This window comes from Tursiops truncatus, chromosome 3, assembly GCF_011762595.2.
Source record: "Tursiops truncatus isolate mTurTru1 chromosome 3, mTurTru1.mat.Y, whole genome shotgun sequence".
Taxonomy (NCBI): Eukaryota; Metazoa; Chordata; class Mammalia; order Artiodactyla; family Delphinidae; genus Tursiops; species Tursiops truncatus.
The window spans coordinates 101,549,619-101,567,218 of NC_047036.1; the positions used below are offsets into that span (position 1 = coordinate 101,549,619).

At 36.0% G+C, this 17,600-nt stretch overlaps 1 protein-coding gene across 11 annotated transcripts in view; it reads left to right on the forward strand.

The window, feature by feature from the left end:
* The window catches only part of CSNK1G3 (casein kinase 1 gamma 3), a 128,351-nt gene that overhangs the window by 912 nt on the left and 109,839 nt on the right, over positions 1-17,600 (forward strand). The gene's annotated exons all lie outside the window — the stretch shown is intronic.

Genomic DNA, 17,600 nt, shown 5'->3' on the forward strand with positions numbered 1-17,600 from the left:
TGCGGGGTGGTGATGGAGATGTGTGTTTGCTCCTGGGGTGAGGGTAGTTAGGCCTGTGTTACGATCATTCCAGTTCTCCCAGGGAAGGAGGAAAAGTTAATGGGTGGGAGTGTGTGTGGGAGATGGCTACTGTTGCTACTCTGTGCGAATTAGTTTTAACTCTGTTGTAGTGAGTACCAAGGCTGGTCAGCAAGTGACCCTTTTTTAACCTTTGGTTTTAGAACATCGACTTTAATTGGAGAATTAAAAACCTACTGATTTTTAATAAGTTAAGGAAAGAAGTTAGTACTTATTTCTTTTACGTTTGCAATTACTTCTTGTATAGGAATGACATTTGCCCACAGATAGTAAAAGAGGTTAAACTATATCTGAGTTGGAATACTTTTTAAAATTAAAAATATTAATTAGTAAAACCATGTATATATTTTTGAAAAATATTTGCTTTCCCTGTAAATAAGCAGATTGTGAAAGAAAAATATCACAGAAGTTATAAGATGTGAGGCCAGTTTAAGAAAACATTTCCCACCAAAAATCAGATCTGGTTTGTGACATTCTTAATAACTTTTTTGGCAGAGAGGAGTGGAGAGTTGTGTTTAGTGTATTTTGTAATTATTCCCAAACTTTGGTCCAACTGTATTCTGAGTTAAGATCAATTATTTTCTTATTTTATATACATTAGCCTTTATAGTTGCACAAAAGATGAAAATCATATTTATGGGAATTGGAAGAAAGGTGTAATAAGATAAATTGCGTGGCTTTGGTATAGATTTGTAGCAGAGTGTACAGACACTTTTGCATTCAGGGTGCTTGCATTTCTGAATAAGCCTCAGGTATAAGGAGTAAGTAGTTCTTATTAGAACGGGGGGACAGAAAGTTTAATTTTGATGTTGATATGTATGAGACTTTTGGGGGAATCTTGGAAAATGATTATCTTTTCTGATGGTTTATTGTGCTCACTGACCTCTTCTGACATTCATCAACTTAAAAACTAATGCATTGTATAATTATTGACATTTTCATTGTTAGATTTGCAAGCATTAACTATTAACAAAATCTTCAGCACACAGAAGTCACTTATTCCTTCAAATAAAAGAACTAGGATTAGAACAAAGGAATAGTTTAGTTCAACCTGAACCTTTACTTTGTGTAGGGGACTTTTACTATGTGGTGAGGGTGGAAGAGTGGTAGAAACATGAGGAGGACTAAGACCCAGGACTAAGACCTTTAAGGGAGAAGCAGACATGCACAGAAATAATTGCAACACAGGACTCCTGTGGGGTTTATTAGAAATGTATGGAAGCATGCGTGTGTGTGTGTGTGTGTGTGTGTGTGTGTGTGTGTGTGAGTGTGAGTGTGTGAGTGTGATACCAATTTTGACTGGGGAATTATAAACGAGGTTAGAGCTGGTAATACTCCATTTGGGGCTTAAAATATTTTAATGGTCAAAATGGGTCGGTGTGTGTGTGGGGTGGTGTGGGTAGTTTTGTAGGTGAAGGGAGCAGTTGAGAACCGGCTTGCTGGTTTGCTATCATGGGGCCTGTTGAGCTGGACCTAAGGCTGCTGTGCCAGGAGGTCTCTGTGGGAATAGAAGCTGTAAAATTAGGTGGGGATCAGTCAGTCCATGGACATCTAGAATGCCTTGTATTTAAAAGTGAGTCAGTTTAAGGTATGAAGGTCCAAGTGTATAGATTCTATGCTGATAGCAAGTAGGTAGGCAAATAAGGCTAGTAAGTTTAAAGGAAACAAATTAGAATAGTCAGTTTGTTATCATTCATGCTAATGGAGGAAAGCAGAAGAGTATATAATCGAAAACAGTTCCTGCATGGTTTTGTCATATTTCTTTGCTTGCCTTTGGATATGAGTGTGTGGTAACCTGGTAATTGGTTTTATATGAAATAAATCTAGATTTTAAACATATGACTTGGGAAGAAATGGGAATCTTTTCCTTTTCTTCTCTGGGTGCCCTCTGTAATCCCCTTCATGCTGGGAATAGACCATCGTTCTGGTGTGGTTTATTGGTTCAGATTTTTTCAGAATGGAACAAGTAGTTGTTTAGTTTCAAAGGGCTTTCCAAAAGGATGTATCAAACTAAATAGTGGGAATCTGAAACAATAAATAACAAAATACAGGTCATTGGATAGTTATATTATTGTTAATACACTTTAAGGTGAGATTTGCTATGGATAAAGTGAAATGTGAAGAATCTACATAGGAAGAGAATTGACTATACCAGTAAGATGACAACATGAGAGACTTCCACAGTTATGGATAAATATATACAGGGTTTTTAGTCATCTTAAATATTGACGACTCTAAAAAAATTTAATCCCAAACTTAATCATTATCAAAGGAGTGCTTAGAAAAATATCACCCTTATGACGCCATTGTTTAATCATCTAGTCATGTAACAGGGGAGATTGTTTGATAGTTTTTTACTGACTATTCCCCTCTTAGTGTTCAATAAGGATTTACATTATAACTGAATTTGTATCTTGAACCTCCCGATAATAACAATACCTATTACAATTTATTAAGTGCCCACTTGGTCTGAGGACCATAAATGATAACTGTTAAGATGACTCTGTGAGTTAGGTGGTGTAAGCCTTGCCTTTGACAGTAGGAGGCAGAGTTTTCTAGAATTTAAGCAACCTGTTTAAGATATATCTTGGAAGTAGCAGAGTGCATATTTAAATCTTTTTCTTTTTTTTTCCTGACTTCACAGTCTTAGACCAATGATGTCTTCTCTAATCTTCCATATTCTTCCTTTTTGTCTTTTCTCATGCAGTTGGCACTTAGTGGTATTGATTAATGTTGTTAGTATGTGTTTGGGTGTTTGTTCTTTAAGATATAATTTCTTTGGAAATGGCGGTTTTGGGATATCTGTAGTTCTCTACTAGTAGTGACTCTCTAGGAGCAGAAGATACGGTTCTAGTAACGTAAGCTACCTCAGTATCATTTTTGTGCTGATCTGTAGGAAAGAACCACACATGAGGTTGTTAATGTGTGGAAATCAAGTGTGTATTGTCTATTAATGTGAAGTGACTTTGGAGAGCCTCTGAACTAGTCAGAAAACATGGAATGGGACAGATAATCGGGGATAGGTAAGTTTTAGAGACACAGTGGAGACTCCTGTTAGCCATGTTTTTTCTAACTCCCTTCTCAAAGCTGAGATTTAGGAACTATAAATGTTTGGGTTTCCTTCTATAATGGGACCTATGGAAGGTGCATAGTGATTTGTTCTTAAACTCTCTTATATTATGTTCTCTCCTTCTACTCCCTGCCAATCATCCTAGTTCTGAGGAAGAATTCTTAACAGTGAACTTGAAGTACTTGTGTATTTGGTAGATAAGACACACATTTTGATCATTTTCTTTACTAATGATATATCACATAGTTATAATGTAATTAAATGAAAATCTATAGCTAAAACCAATGTCCACATGACTATATCATGTCCACATTTTTTATAGCGTTTACTGTAATTAGTAAAATCTCATGATGTATATACTCTTTTTCTTAAACACAAATTTCTAATGCTTTCTTCTTCAGTGAGGTAATGCAGATTTTAACTGTATTCAAATTTATTACATATATTTAGTTGATTTTGTGTTGAACTACTTTCCTTAGCTGATAGCTACGTTGGAAAAACAAGGGGGCAGGGGAGAGGGTTTCTCTGCCATTATATTCTTCATTCCGATTGAGGAAATTCATATAAAGTGCCATGATGTGATGCCTGGCACATAGCAGGCACTATGCAGATATTCTCTTAAATTTAGGAGTTGCTGATATATATGAGTTGTCAGAGTGTTGATTGGTGCGTAGAATGAGCAAAGACTTTTGGGGATAGCCTATTACAGGAGAATCTCTGAGCTCACCTCTCTTTAACCCACTCAAAAGATTAAGTTATACTCTTCATTCATTTACTACTTGATGTCCATGCTACATTAAATGGCAGTAGACTACCCTCTAGTTTGTTCTTGAACTTTTATTCCCACCGGTTATTGTATACTGTGTATACCTACCAAGAATCATTTGTCTGTGTACCCAGCAAATTGTTAATGGCAGTTGTACTTGTTGTAATTACATAGTTTAATGAGATGTTATTCAGTGAACTATGAAGGCGAAAAGGTGTTTGTATGAGAGCCAGTGGCTGCTTTGGAAACAGGTGAGTAGCTGAAGTCACTTCCAGTTAAAATCGGTGTAGGTGAAATTAAATGACTAGGGAAAAAACCCTAAAAGTTGTAGATTTTGCAATAAGATGCTGCAATAAAATTGCTTATAAGTGTTTGTGAGATGTCTTTCCATGTTTAAGAAACTGGAAATCACAGGTGATGTACTATGGGTGTGGTTTTTGCAAGAAAGATAAAGTAGAACTGTAATCCATGGACTCATGCTTGAAGGAAAGACCTTGGCCCTGCATTAAAAGACTGTTTTGTGGGCTTCCCTGGTGGTGTAGTGGTTGAGGGTCCGCCTGCCGATGCGGGGGACGTGGGTTCGTGCCCCGTTCCGGGAGGATACCACGTGCCGCGGAGCGGCTGGGCCCGTGGGCCGTGGCCGCTGGGCCTGCGCGTCCGGAGCCTGTGCTCCGCAACGGGAGAGGCCACAATAGTGAGAGGCCCGCGTACCGCAAAAAAAAAAAAAAAAAAAAGACTGTCTTGTGATTGTATATTTTGGTGTTTTAGTTGCATTAAAATGTTTAAGGTAGATTCTTTTATGATTCCCCTTTTAAACTAAGTTATGAACTGTTGGTTAATAATAGTATATTAAAGGGGTATCTACTTCTAAAGTAACACCTAGTTTATAATCTCTCATAGAGATTTGTTTAACAGCATCCTCTTTTAAAAAAGAGAAATACTGGTATTCCTGAACATACAGTCATTCATATGTTAGGGGGAATTGTTTAATTATTAGGTCACATGGTTCCCACATGTTTCCTGATAGGATCCCTCGTCTGATTTCGTATGTTACCTTTCAGCTTTTATTACAGCATCAGGGTTGGAGAGAGCCTTCTTGTAATTCCACCATCTCCTCAACCTGAGTAGGGACTGCAGGAGTGAATTGGTAGAGGAAATTGTCCTTTGGAAGAGGAAATGCCATACCCAGGAGCAGTTGAGCTTGCTGCAAAGGGTGCTGGTCTAACAGCTTACAGTAACTACTTGCCTTTCTCGTCTAGCTCAGCCCAAAGGCAAAGGAAAGCTTATAGGTGTTGAAAAAGGAGGTCGAAGTTGGAGAAGGAAAGGTAGATGGGGTATACTCTTTATCTTGGTGTCACCACATTACAACACCTGAAATGCAGTAGCTGAAATGGAATGCTGAACTATGAAGGCAGGGTTAGTTTTTCAGAGCTTTGGTTAGCCTCTGTGAAATTTACTTGGCTCTGCTTTCCCATGTGTGTTGGATTCATCCTCAGACTGGTAGCAAGATCCTGGTGCACTGGCCAGGACATCTTTTGCGCAAGCCTACCAACATATTTTCCCCTTCATGTTTTATTGACCAGAATTAGGTCACACTTCCAAACCAGTTATGACAAGGGGGACAGGGTTATCATAGTGAGTTTCTACCAGTCAGGATATATACCCTTGCAACTGGCGATGGGGTCACATCTCCCCGAGTTACATGGTGGAGGGAGGATATTTTAAAAAATTGTGGGAAGGAGGAATATAGGGGAAACGGATGTTAGAGAGGCAATCAATAGTGACCACCACATCTACACATCTGCTTGTTTTAAGGAAGAAAATAAATAATGCATCTAAATGCACTTTGAACTTTAAAGTGTTGTACAAATGTAACGGATGAAAGATTAGAAGGCTGCTTCTATGTGACTATCTTAAATATGCTCAGGTATGAATATTTTAGGAACTGAAAACACTGCTAGTTTTCTTATTGACTAACTTTGAGTCAGTAAAATCAGTTAAAGATTATACTTTTTTTCATGGAACTCATAAAGCTATTTTAACTTTAAATTAAACATTTGTACTTGTAAACTTATTTAAATTTTTTCTGTGTTGCTACCCTCCTTCTTGGACAAAACTTGTCCACATCTTTGATCTCATCATATTTCTTTGTCATACCTGGAGGAGAATAGATGCCTTGAGGAAATTGGAATTTATCAGTCAGAGAAATGGTTTATTTTGAATCAAGGAATCTGATTGAGGTAGGAGGGAAAGGTGTTACATATCTTAAATACAGCAAAAAAATAAAAAATAAATAAAAATTGTGGGGGCTGGGGAGAATCACAGACTTTTAGAATTGAAATGAATTGTGGGAAGGTTGAGTGAAATGCTTAAGTCACACACCTGGTTGGTAGAACTCTCCTATCCTCATTGATAGTGTAGTGCTCTTTCTGACCAAAAAGTGGGAGGCCATGAAAAGTTTTGTCTACTTTGCAGTTTTGCTCAGGACCATGGGCTAGTTATGTAAAGCAGTCAGCCAAGTACCTTTAATACAGATATCTGGGTTCTCAGGGTTTGGAAATTTGTAGCCAGAGTTGGTGTGTGTGTGTGTCTGTGTGTGTACGTGTTTAAGTAAAACAAGCAAACAGACAAATCTTTTAATCTTCTCTCAAGCAGTCGACAAAAACAGCATGCATACACACACACAGACACACACACACACACACCCTGGACTGCTGAAACGAAAATGCAGAAGCAGAATGAGTGCTTGGAACAATTCATATATTTTTATTTTCAAGAAAGTTGTTATCTTAAAGATTTCTTTGTTTTCAGTATATGTAAAAGAAAATTGTGTGTGTGTGTGTATGGGGACATATATGGAGATACATGTATGTATAAATACATAATTAATATACAGAATTAATTGTTGTAATTCTAATTGTTGCAGTGTTGTTATAAATATACAGAGTAAATCCATCCATCCCCTGGAAGGATATTTACGTTAATGACAGATATTTATAGATTTGGAATGATTTTTATTTTTATACTTTTTATACTTCTCTGTAGTGTTTGGATTTTCAGCTATGATTATGCATTATTTTTACCATTGGGAAAAAATATTACTTTTTTTTTTTTTTTGAGGGAAGAAAATAAAATTCTGGGGTGGAATGTTTTCTACCAACCTAGAATTTAACATATAATTCCGCTTTCATTGTATATTACCTTAAATAGAGTGTGCCTTGAATGCGCTGATACTTTGTAATAGTATTTATTTTAAAAATTGGACTTATTACAAATTATATATCTTAAAATTTTAAGTTGAGGGGCTTCCCTGGTGGTGCAGAGGTTGAGAGTCCGCCTGCCGATGCAGGGGACACGGGTTCGTGCCCCGGTCCGGGAAGATCCCACATGCCGCGGAGCGGCTGGGCCCGTGAGCCATGGCCGCTGAGCCTGCGCGTCCGGAGCCTGTGCTCCGCAACGGGAGAGGCCACAGCAGTGAGAGGCCCAAGTACCGCAAAAAAAAAAAAAAAATTTTAAGTTGTAATTGGCCGTATGATACCATTTGATACAAGTATATTTTATGAAAGTGGACTTCTGAATTTTTCTAATTATTAATTTATCTATTTTTTTAACTTGTTTGGTTTTGACTTCAAGTGGTATACTTGGCAAGGTATCAGAGTATGATATATTGGAGTCAAAGTTATAGTCAGAGTTTCCTGTAGTAAAAAGGGAAGTGAAAATGTTTTTTTTCCCTTACATCCAGTCTGTGTTATGTTTATTTTCTATTTCTGTGAAATACTTATTATATATTCTAGCAATGAATACTTTCAAATGGCAGGCAAATATAGTAGGTAATGTTATAGGGAGAGAAAATTCCCATAAGACTCTTCCACTAGTCTAACGGTGTGTGTACACATGGCTATAAGGCCTTTTCATAAAATCCTAATTTGGTGTGCAAAAATAACCTAGTATTGTTTTGGAGGTGAAACTAGTAGGTATCAGTTGTTGATGACATTTGAAAAAGAAACTGGTATTTGTAGATGCATATTTTTGTAAAACATTATTTTATTTTCTCCTTTTGTTCCAAGGATCTGAAAACAACATGAACACCGCCACCCCCCACCCCCCAAAAGAAGTGTAAATCTTAAAGATGTGGAATCTTGTAATACCAGTTTTTATTTTAAAAAGTGGTAGATTATTTACTGAGCTCTTTTTCTATCATATGAGTGTCGGCATATTATGGCTAATATTTCTTTATATATTTGGGATTTTGAAAATGTTTGTAGTTAAATCAAAATGTAATCAGCTCTTTAAACGCATTCTCTTGAGTATTTTCTGATAGTCTGTTGGAAGTTGATAACTGGAATGTGTATTGTGTGTTTATTGTATATTGTTAATCTAAATACTCTACTAATGAAGGTTGTTTTTTGAAGGCTGATTGAAAAATAAAATTCTGAGCACTGGGAATGAGAATTTCAAATAAGTTAAAATAAATTTTACCATACCCACTTTAAAAAAAATCTTCCAACTGAAAATTAGTAAAATTTTTTCTGTGACAGAGTAAACGAGAGAACAAAATTGGGCAATTTTAATGACAGTGCTTTCAATCCTTGCTGTAGGGCTGGGAGTGCTAACTTACTAGTAGATGAGAAAAAAGGATTTGTGGAGAAGGCAGCTTGGACCAGTGGTTCTCAGCCCTGACTTCACATTAACATTTTCTGGGGAGCTTGAAAAAATTACAGGTATTGGGATTCTACCCATGCTACTTTATATTTGAATCTGGGGATGGGGCCAAGGCATTGATCTATTTTAGGATTTCTACAGGTGATTCCAGTGCGCTTCAGGGTTGAAAATGACTGATTTCTCCTTCTTTTTATACACATCTCTTAGCTTTTTTTGAAAAAACGTCTTCCTTTTACTTTCAAATTCTCTTTTTAATCAGAGATGGAGGTGTGAAGATGAGATAGAAATGCATAGAAAATATATGCAAGAGGACCAGGTTAATGAAATGACTTCTCTTCAGGGTTTCATACTCAGAATGCTTAGTGAAGACACTATTTATTCCTTGTTCATTAGCAGCTTTTGAATAGTGTAGCACCAAAACTAGAAGTTTGGAAAATTTGTTAAAGGGAAATTTATCTAGAATAAATTAAGGTACCAATTCAGATGCCCCTAGAAATCTTAAGAAACCTAAGTGATGAAAGCAATCCTATCTTTAAAGTTAGTATAAGAATGTTGCTCATCAAAATTTGATTGGTTTTAGTTATCATATTTTATTAGTTATATTTATCATATTTGCAATATCATTGAGTTGTATTTTTCATGGAACGTAAGGATGGAAGGGGCCTTAATGGTTGTTTAGTATAACTGTATTTCTACCGCTTTACTCTCTTTTTTTTTTTTTTTTTTTTTTTTGTGGTATGCGGGCCTCTCACTGTTGTGGCCTCTCCCGTTGCGGAGCACAGGCTCCGGACGCGCAGGCTCAGCAGCCATGGCTCACGGGCCCAGCCGCTCCATGGCATGTGGGATCTTCCCGGACCGGGGCACGAACCCGTGTCCCCTGCTTCGGCAGGCGGACTCTCAACCAGTGCGCCACCAGGGAAGCCCTTTACTCTCTTTTATACCGTTGTTGATGAGGTACTGTCTCTGTTTTTCCCCCTCGGTAGAAATAGTTTAGTAATTAAGTTATAGTATATTGTGCGTGTAGTATATTGTTTATATTGTATGTAATCAGTAAATATATACATATAAATGCACTATGATAATAGGGTTTTATGATTATTGTGTCTTATCATTTATGGCAAATCAGGGTCCATGGTAACTTATTTGCTGCCGCTTCCTAGGTCAGGAACACTCTTACATTTTTCTTGTGACAACATAAGAGCAAGCCATTTTATGAGTTCAATGCATTAAATTCCATTCAATGAACATTTTTTGCATGGTGGCAAAATTGGATTTGCATTTCTTCTATAAATTTCAAGGGTTAGATTTCTGTAAACTGCCCTGATAGGAGAATTTGTGTTAGAGAAATTTAAGGGTGGATAGAGTGTAGAGGGCATATTATGTGTGAACCATTGGGAGACTTTTAGAATTATTTTGAGTTCATCAAACTACTACAATAAAAGCACATGATAAAGAGGTTACCAGTTACATTTTGCACATATAATTAGTAATAGAGTAATGGGTACTGTTCTATAGGACCACAATTCCTCATCAACAATTCTGACATCTAAAATGCTCTGAAAACCAAAATTCTTTTTTTGTATGTTTGGCACAAATTGGTTTTCTTCACAAAACCTGTTGTGAACTGTTTGTCTTTATTTCATGTATTTGTAGGTTTCACTGCAGAAATAGTAAATGTTTAATCATAGTGTGCTGTCCCAGACTTCTCTGTGCCATTACAGCTTTCTCTATGGGTGTTAAAAAGTATATGGTGTTTACACACTGTATCACCTGTCAGAAATGCCCTGAAAGGGCTTCCCTGCTGGCGCAGTGGTTGAGAGTCCGCCTGCTGATGCAGGGGACAAGGGTTCGTGCCCCGGTCCGGGAAGATCCCACGTGCCGCGGAGCGGCTGGGCCCGTGAGCCATGGCCGCTGAGCCTGCGCATCCGGAGCCTGTGTTCCGCAATGGGAGAGGCCACAACAGTGAGAGGCCCGCATACTGCAAAAAAAAAAAAAAAAAAAAAAAGCCCTGAAATTCTGAATTGCAAAATGTTTAACTGCAGGAGCTTTGGAAAAGGAACTGTGGAACTGCATTAATTTGCTTCTGCCATTTATTTCTTGATAGAAACTACTCAGCATCTTAGTCCTCTGAGATGGAGTTTGAGTAAGATCCTGGTAAATTTCTTTTGCTTTTTACTCTTGTAAATATGTATATACCAAGAGGCACTTTATTTTAATCTGTGTTTATTTCTTTAGCAGTTGAAAGTTTTTCTGGTTTTTTGATACTGGGTCTTGTGGGGCCCACTGTGGTCCCAGAAGCATTGTGTAATTAGGATTCTTGAGATGGAAAATGTTTAGGGTAACTTTGGCATAGCTGAGTATTCATCACACTCTCTTTAGTCCTTGGGGTTATGTAATTTTACCTCTGTACATGGTAACTTCATGCCACAACACCTGCAGGCAGCCCTCTTTTTACATATCTTGGCTTCCTTTTTCATAACAAAGAAGAGGTGTGGTTGCAGTGCCTCTATTTTAGTTTCCTTAAACTTCCTTAATTTGTTTTTAAGAGTTCACTGCAAAAACCTTTATACCTACTCAGGCTTCTTTTTTTTCCCCATCCTGTCTGTTTCTTTTTCTCTTTTTCTTTTCTTTATTACTTCCCTGCCCCCACCCCCTTTAAAATAATATTCCTCAGCCAGAGAAGTTCATACTTATGGTATTCTGTATCAGAAAAATATTTGCTGGAAAGGTGACAGAAGTAAATCTGCATATTCTGGTATTTCTCTAAAGAGGACCTTTTGTAGGGGAGTGATTATTGTACTGCTTGTGCAGTGATAGTGTTCTGTGTATGTGGTTTTTGCTTTCTTTCCATCCTTAAATACTGAAGGGTAATGGGGTCGTGAGCACTGTGGTACATGTATTTTTGTGTTTACTAAGATTCCAGGCACTTTAAGGTATAGATCCTAATGGGAAATTTAGACCTTATGTGGTTAGGTTATGTGCACTTGCTATGTGCTCTGAAAGCACTGTAATTCTCTTGTAGGACAAATTATACCTTGTATTATTGTTTGTTTAAGCTATGTGATGGCCGGGATTACAGTGGTCTTATTTGTATTTCCTGTGTTTGATACATAATAGACCTCTAATGATTACTAATTTGTTGAATGAATAGATTAATCATTTCATCTTTATTAGGGAGAATTTTAACATGGAAGAACCTTGATTAAATGCCTCCTGAGGCACCATGCTCATCCCAAACCAATTTAGTTTGCATCATCACAGCTGTATGAGACAAATTTCAAACACATAAATTGGGCCTAATTTAAATAAAAGAATAAACACAAGCCTGTGACTTATTTACTCAGGCTTAAAAGTAGAGAAACACATTCTAGAAAGATTTCTGAAATGAAATGCATTCATGGGCTATGTATTTAGTTAGAGGAAATATTTAGAGGAAATATTCTATTTTTTTGAGCATTTCAGTTAACTGTGATTGTATTGTAAGATATTTTTTATATTAAAGTTTTTCTTTTTTCTGTTTCTAACGCAGCAAAATTCATTCCCCCTCACAATCAAATTAGAAAACAATTTCATCACCTTAAAATATTCCCTCATGCTGCTCCTTTGTAGCCAACCCCTTTTCCCACTCTGGCCCCTAACAACCACTACTCTATCTTATAATTTTGCCAGATATCATATAACTTATAGGAATAATGAATCATGAATATAATATAAATTATAGGAATCATGTGGTATGTAGCCTTTTGAATCTGTCTTCTTCCACTGTGCAGAATGCATTTGAGATTAATCCATGTTGTAGTGTGTATCAGTACTTTTTTTTTTTGCTGAGCAGTATTCCATTATATGGATGTACTTCAGCATGTTTATCCATTCACCAGTTGAAGTATTTGTTTCTAGTTTTTGTGATAATGAATAAAGCTGCCACAAACCTTTGGGTGCAGTTTTTGTTTTGTGTGTGAATCTGAGTTTTCATTTCTCTTGGGGAAGTTTTTAGGGGAATTGTTAGGTCATATGGCAAGTGTGTGTTTAACTTTATAACAAACTGTCAAACTGTTTTCTAAAGCAGCTGTACCATTTTGCATTCCCACCAGTAATGTGGGAGAGTTCTAGTAATAAGCAGTTTGTAAAATTTAAACTGGCTCTATTGAATTACTTTTTAGTAATTCGTTGGTTTGATTGCACAGCAGAATATCTTGACAATAATATTAGTTCTGAACATGATATTTTTATAGCTGTAGATCTGTCAGACAGAGATGTAATTTAGGGGAGCCTCACTTTTCAGTGAATGCAGTCTTCCATATGCTTTGGAACTGTTCTTTCTTGCTGATCATGCAGCCCTGAGCTTTGTAAGAAAAACTAGGCCTTAACTAACCCTGGTTCATATTGGGGATTCAGGTGCCTTTGGATCAATTCTGTGTTATCTGTCTTCAGGTTTACAGCACTTACTTTGGATTCTTGTCATTTGGACTGGGCAGAAGGAAATCCTTCCTGTGGAGAAGTGGTTGGACTTTCAGCTTATTTTTGTCACCTGTTGTGTGTTTCATTCCAGTTTTGTAGAAGTCAACTTGCTTATTCATGGTTTACTGTCAATCATACTATTCAGTCCTTTCTATGTTGAGAGTTGACAATATTAGCTTCATAACTGAAATTTCCAAATGCTAATACCCTTGAATGACTGTTTTAAGTCTGTGGCCTTTGCGTATACTAGACTGTTGTTTGTAATTATGTATTTTTATAAATTAGGAAATAAGCATTGTAGTTAAGAAGAAAGGATATAACTTTGTTATGAGAACCATGCATGAAACAGCTACTGAGGTTCCTGAAGTATTTTCTCATTTATCTGGCATTATTAGGGAACAACCTGTTAGATACATTAGGACCTTGAATTTATACTTAAATATTTTCTTATTTAAATTTTTTTAAATGGTAAACTTTACAGGGTAGTACTGTTTTCTCAGTGTTTTCTAAACATACCAGATCTTGCTGATGCAGGGCTCTCATTCTGAACATCAGTTATAAAGTATGCTATTATGCATAGATGTCTATGAATTTATTGAAGTCTATAAGGTTGTTTTCTGCCTGTTCTCTCATGTTTTTACTGTTCACCTCATATTTTCTCTTTTGATTTCCAGTGTAAACTTGTTAGAATTATATTAAAATTAAAATGGAGTTTAGGGGCTCTTATTTAATGAACAGAATATGCATTTTGTGACCTCCTTTAGTGAATTTATTTCTTCTGATTCATAGCTCTTGGAAAGTTGAAATTACAGTATAAATGACCTTTGATTTGTGAGGTGTTATTCCACTTGCTTGTAGTATCTCTCAGACCTATAAATTGCTGCCTGCCCGCCCATACCTTTTTCTTTCCTCCTTTATTTGGAAAAGAGATGATCATATAAATTAACATTCTTAAATTTTTAAGAGAGTTCATTTGTTCATTCATTCATTTACTTGTTTCTTCAACAAAGTTTTAACCAGTGTCTGCTGTGTGCTATGTATTATAACAGATAATGGGGAGACAGAGTCAAATAAATTATGATCCCTGTCCTTGAGGACATCAGATTAAAAAATGGGCTATCTTAAAATTAAAGAGTAAAAGCATTGTCCCCTGTCTTCCCTGTAAATTGGTTGTGAGATGTAGAGATTTGATCAGATTCAGTTTCAATTTTTTTCTTCCATCAGGAAGATCAAAGGTTGTTTTTTCTTTTTGTGATGTTAGTGGCAATTGATGATCCTTGCCTAGTTCCATTAATTCCTTAGGAGTTGCATAATGATGAGATTTGAATTCTGTCATTTCTTACTTTATTAGACTGGAATACATTTAAAGAAAAAATTTCCCTTCATCGATTAGCATTGATTGGTATTATTCCCAGATTCTATATTTGCACATTTGTCTACTTGCTAAAATTTATTTGTAACCCCCAAATCAGTATCCCTTGTGCTTTGCCATTCATGAGCTTGGGTAGAGTGGCAAAAACTTTGAGTCACTGGAGGGGCATGTTCCCAGCTGAAGTCAAACTAGGTGTTCTGCTGTCTTGTTTTGCTTTTAAGGCCTATTTAGTGCTTTTGGGGTGATTTTACTGTTTAAATTGGCCCCCAAATGTAGTGCTGCACTGCTGCCTAGTGTTCCTAAACCCAAAAAGGCTGTGATATGCCCTATGGAGAAAATACATTAGATGAGCTTAGTTCAGGCATGAGTTACAGTGCTGTTGGCTGTGAGTTCAGTGTTAATGACTCAACAATATGCAGCTGACCCTTGAACAACAGGGATATGAAGCATGTGGGTCCACTAATATACTGGGATTATATTCATTATTAGTACTGCAGTACTATACGATGTCCAGTTGGTTGAATCTGCAGGTGCGGAACCACGGATCGGGTGAGGGAGGGACTGTGTATATGGAGGGCCACCCACGAGTTATATGTGAATTTTCAACTGCGTGAAGGGTAGGTGCCCCACTCCTGTGTTGTTCAAAGGTCAGCTGTATATTAAATAAGTTGTCTTTAAACAGAATCACACATAAAACAAGGATATGTATTGATCAGTTGATGAAAATGTTATGACCAGAGGATTGTAGGAACCTAACCCTGTATTTTTCGTAGGAGCAATGGTTCAGTGTTTTCAACCTTTATAAAACGTTAACTACTGTGAATCAACTGTTTTTGGTTTTGCTGAGGTACAGAAGAATATCCTTTTTTAACTGATGTAAAAAATATACAACAGAAAGTTGTAAGTCATGGAAGTAGAGAATCATTAAGAGGCTTGGTGAGACCTTTTCTGGGGAAGTTCATTGCTTCTTGGGTCATTTCTGTGCCTGGTACAGGGTAAATACTCAATAAGTATTTGTTGGATGTAAGTAAGTGCCGCCAAATAGAACATGATTTTCCTTGAAAGCTTGGAGTTTAAATTTAATATCATTCCTGTGATTGGGATTTGCAGTCAAGTTTGTGCTTAGAGGTAGTGAGATACCTACTCTTAGAGATTGATATTGGGAATATTTCAGTAATGTAAATTTAGTATGATGTCTACTTGATTTTTGATTTCCATCATGTAGGAGATGAGGGTGATCTATGCTTCTCTCGTATTTATAATAAGTGCTTAAGGGGCTGGACATTTTCAAATTAAACATTCCCTTCTCTTCCAAATATTGAGACTCATTAGCTATGATAAGGGACATTACCAATGGGAGTATAAAGTCACCTGGAAATTGAAAAGAGGAGGCACAAAAAGACATTTTGAGGACCAATGAAACAGTCATATCCTAGTTACTAGAGAATAGTCAGACCTGGATAATTAGAAAATTTACTTAATTAGACTTTCAGTAATATTTGTGTATGTTAAGAAAGTTTAGCTTTTAATACAATTTCCTATATAAAATTGACATAGTTATAACTGATTATAATATGGTATGTTTTGCTATTCCTTTGCTATTATGTATTATACAGTAGCTTTCAAACTTAGAAATGTTTTTGACTACAACTCATTGAAATACATTTACCACAACTTACAGAAATATATTTTACATTGTGACCTAGTGATACTTACGTATTCATATAAAGAACCCAAACACAATCTCACTAAACACACTGTTCTTACTACATTTATGCACTCCATTTTCTTTCTTTTTTTGATACTATTTTATTTAAAAAACTGTTGCTTAAGACCCATTAAGTTGGTTTACAGACCCAATAATGGGTCATAGTCCACATGTTGGAGAACAACACTGCTTTCTTAGTAGGAATATACAAGGGACATCACTGAAATCAGGTTTCAAAAATGTAAAGTGTTGTAGATGATAGTTACTAAACATTTCTGAGACAAAATAAGTTTCCCTAGTATGTAATTAGAAAAATTGATCTCCATTTTTGACATTACAGTTAATGATTTAGCTTTTAAAAATAAGTGTTTAGCCTTTTCTTAGACAACCAGAGTTGAGCTCATGCCAGAAACCAGTAACTGGGACACTTGCTGCTGATAGAAGCATGTGATGTAACGGCTAGCCATCACATCACAAATATCCTTACTCATTTAAATTTTGGAGAAGCTTGTAGACATGTAGTGTCATTTTTATAGAGACTGCATAAGGCATTTGAAACACCGAATGGCTCATTTAGTGTATTAAAAATGGATTTTTAAATTTAAGATAACAAGGCAGTGAGAAATCAATGCTGAGTCAAGTAACTTGTGAAAAAAATTAATTTAAAAATTTTCATTCCTTGTGATTTTCTATTTACAAAGGACACTGAATAGCATGCTGAACATGAAAAGATACCTATAGAAACTTTTAATATCACAGGTACATGAAACAATTCTATATTGATTGCAATAATATTTTGGAAGATAGGTAGAGTACTAATAATTATTTTAAAAAATTTAGAACTGCTCATTAATGTTTACTTGAAAGCTTTAGCTAGCTGTGGTGGAGGTAGAACATACATACTAATATGTTCTCAGACCACTTTGATTTATCTAGTTGCAACTTCGAGGAGGTCAGTTGGCTCTGTAATGTCCTAAATTATTGGGCCACGCAGATTAGAGAATCTGATTTTCTGTTTTCTGTTTTGAAGATTCATCAGTGATCATCAAATTAGAAGTATGCCTGTGGCCTACATTTCTACTCATGTATAATCAGATTATATCTAATGTTTTCTGTATTTAGCAGCTCATTTTTATCTTTATTAGTGGATGATACTCCATCAAAATTGTAATTGTTTATGAAAGCAAAGTAATTGATTACTTTAGATAGGATAGATGAATAGATTCTTCATCTATTCTCGAGGATAATTTGAAAATTCATCCTTTTGATCAATTATGTCTTTTTAATATAGATATTTAAGTAAGTCAGTGTGCTGAGAATTATGATAGACTCAAACATAATTTAAAATATTTTGTTACCATTTGTGTGCATTCATGTCAGTTTAATCACATTAAATACATGTTTATTCTTTTTGGTTGTGTATAATGTTTAAGGTTTCAGTTAAAGAGGTAATATCTCTTATAAAAATTAAAATATCCTTAAGCCC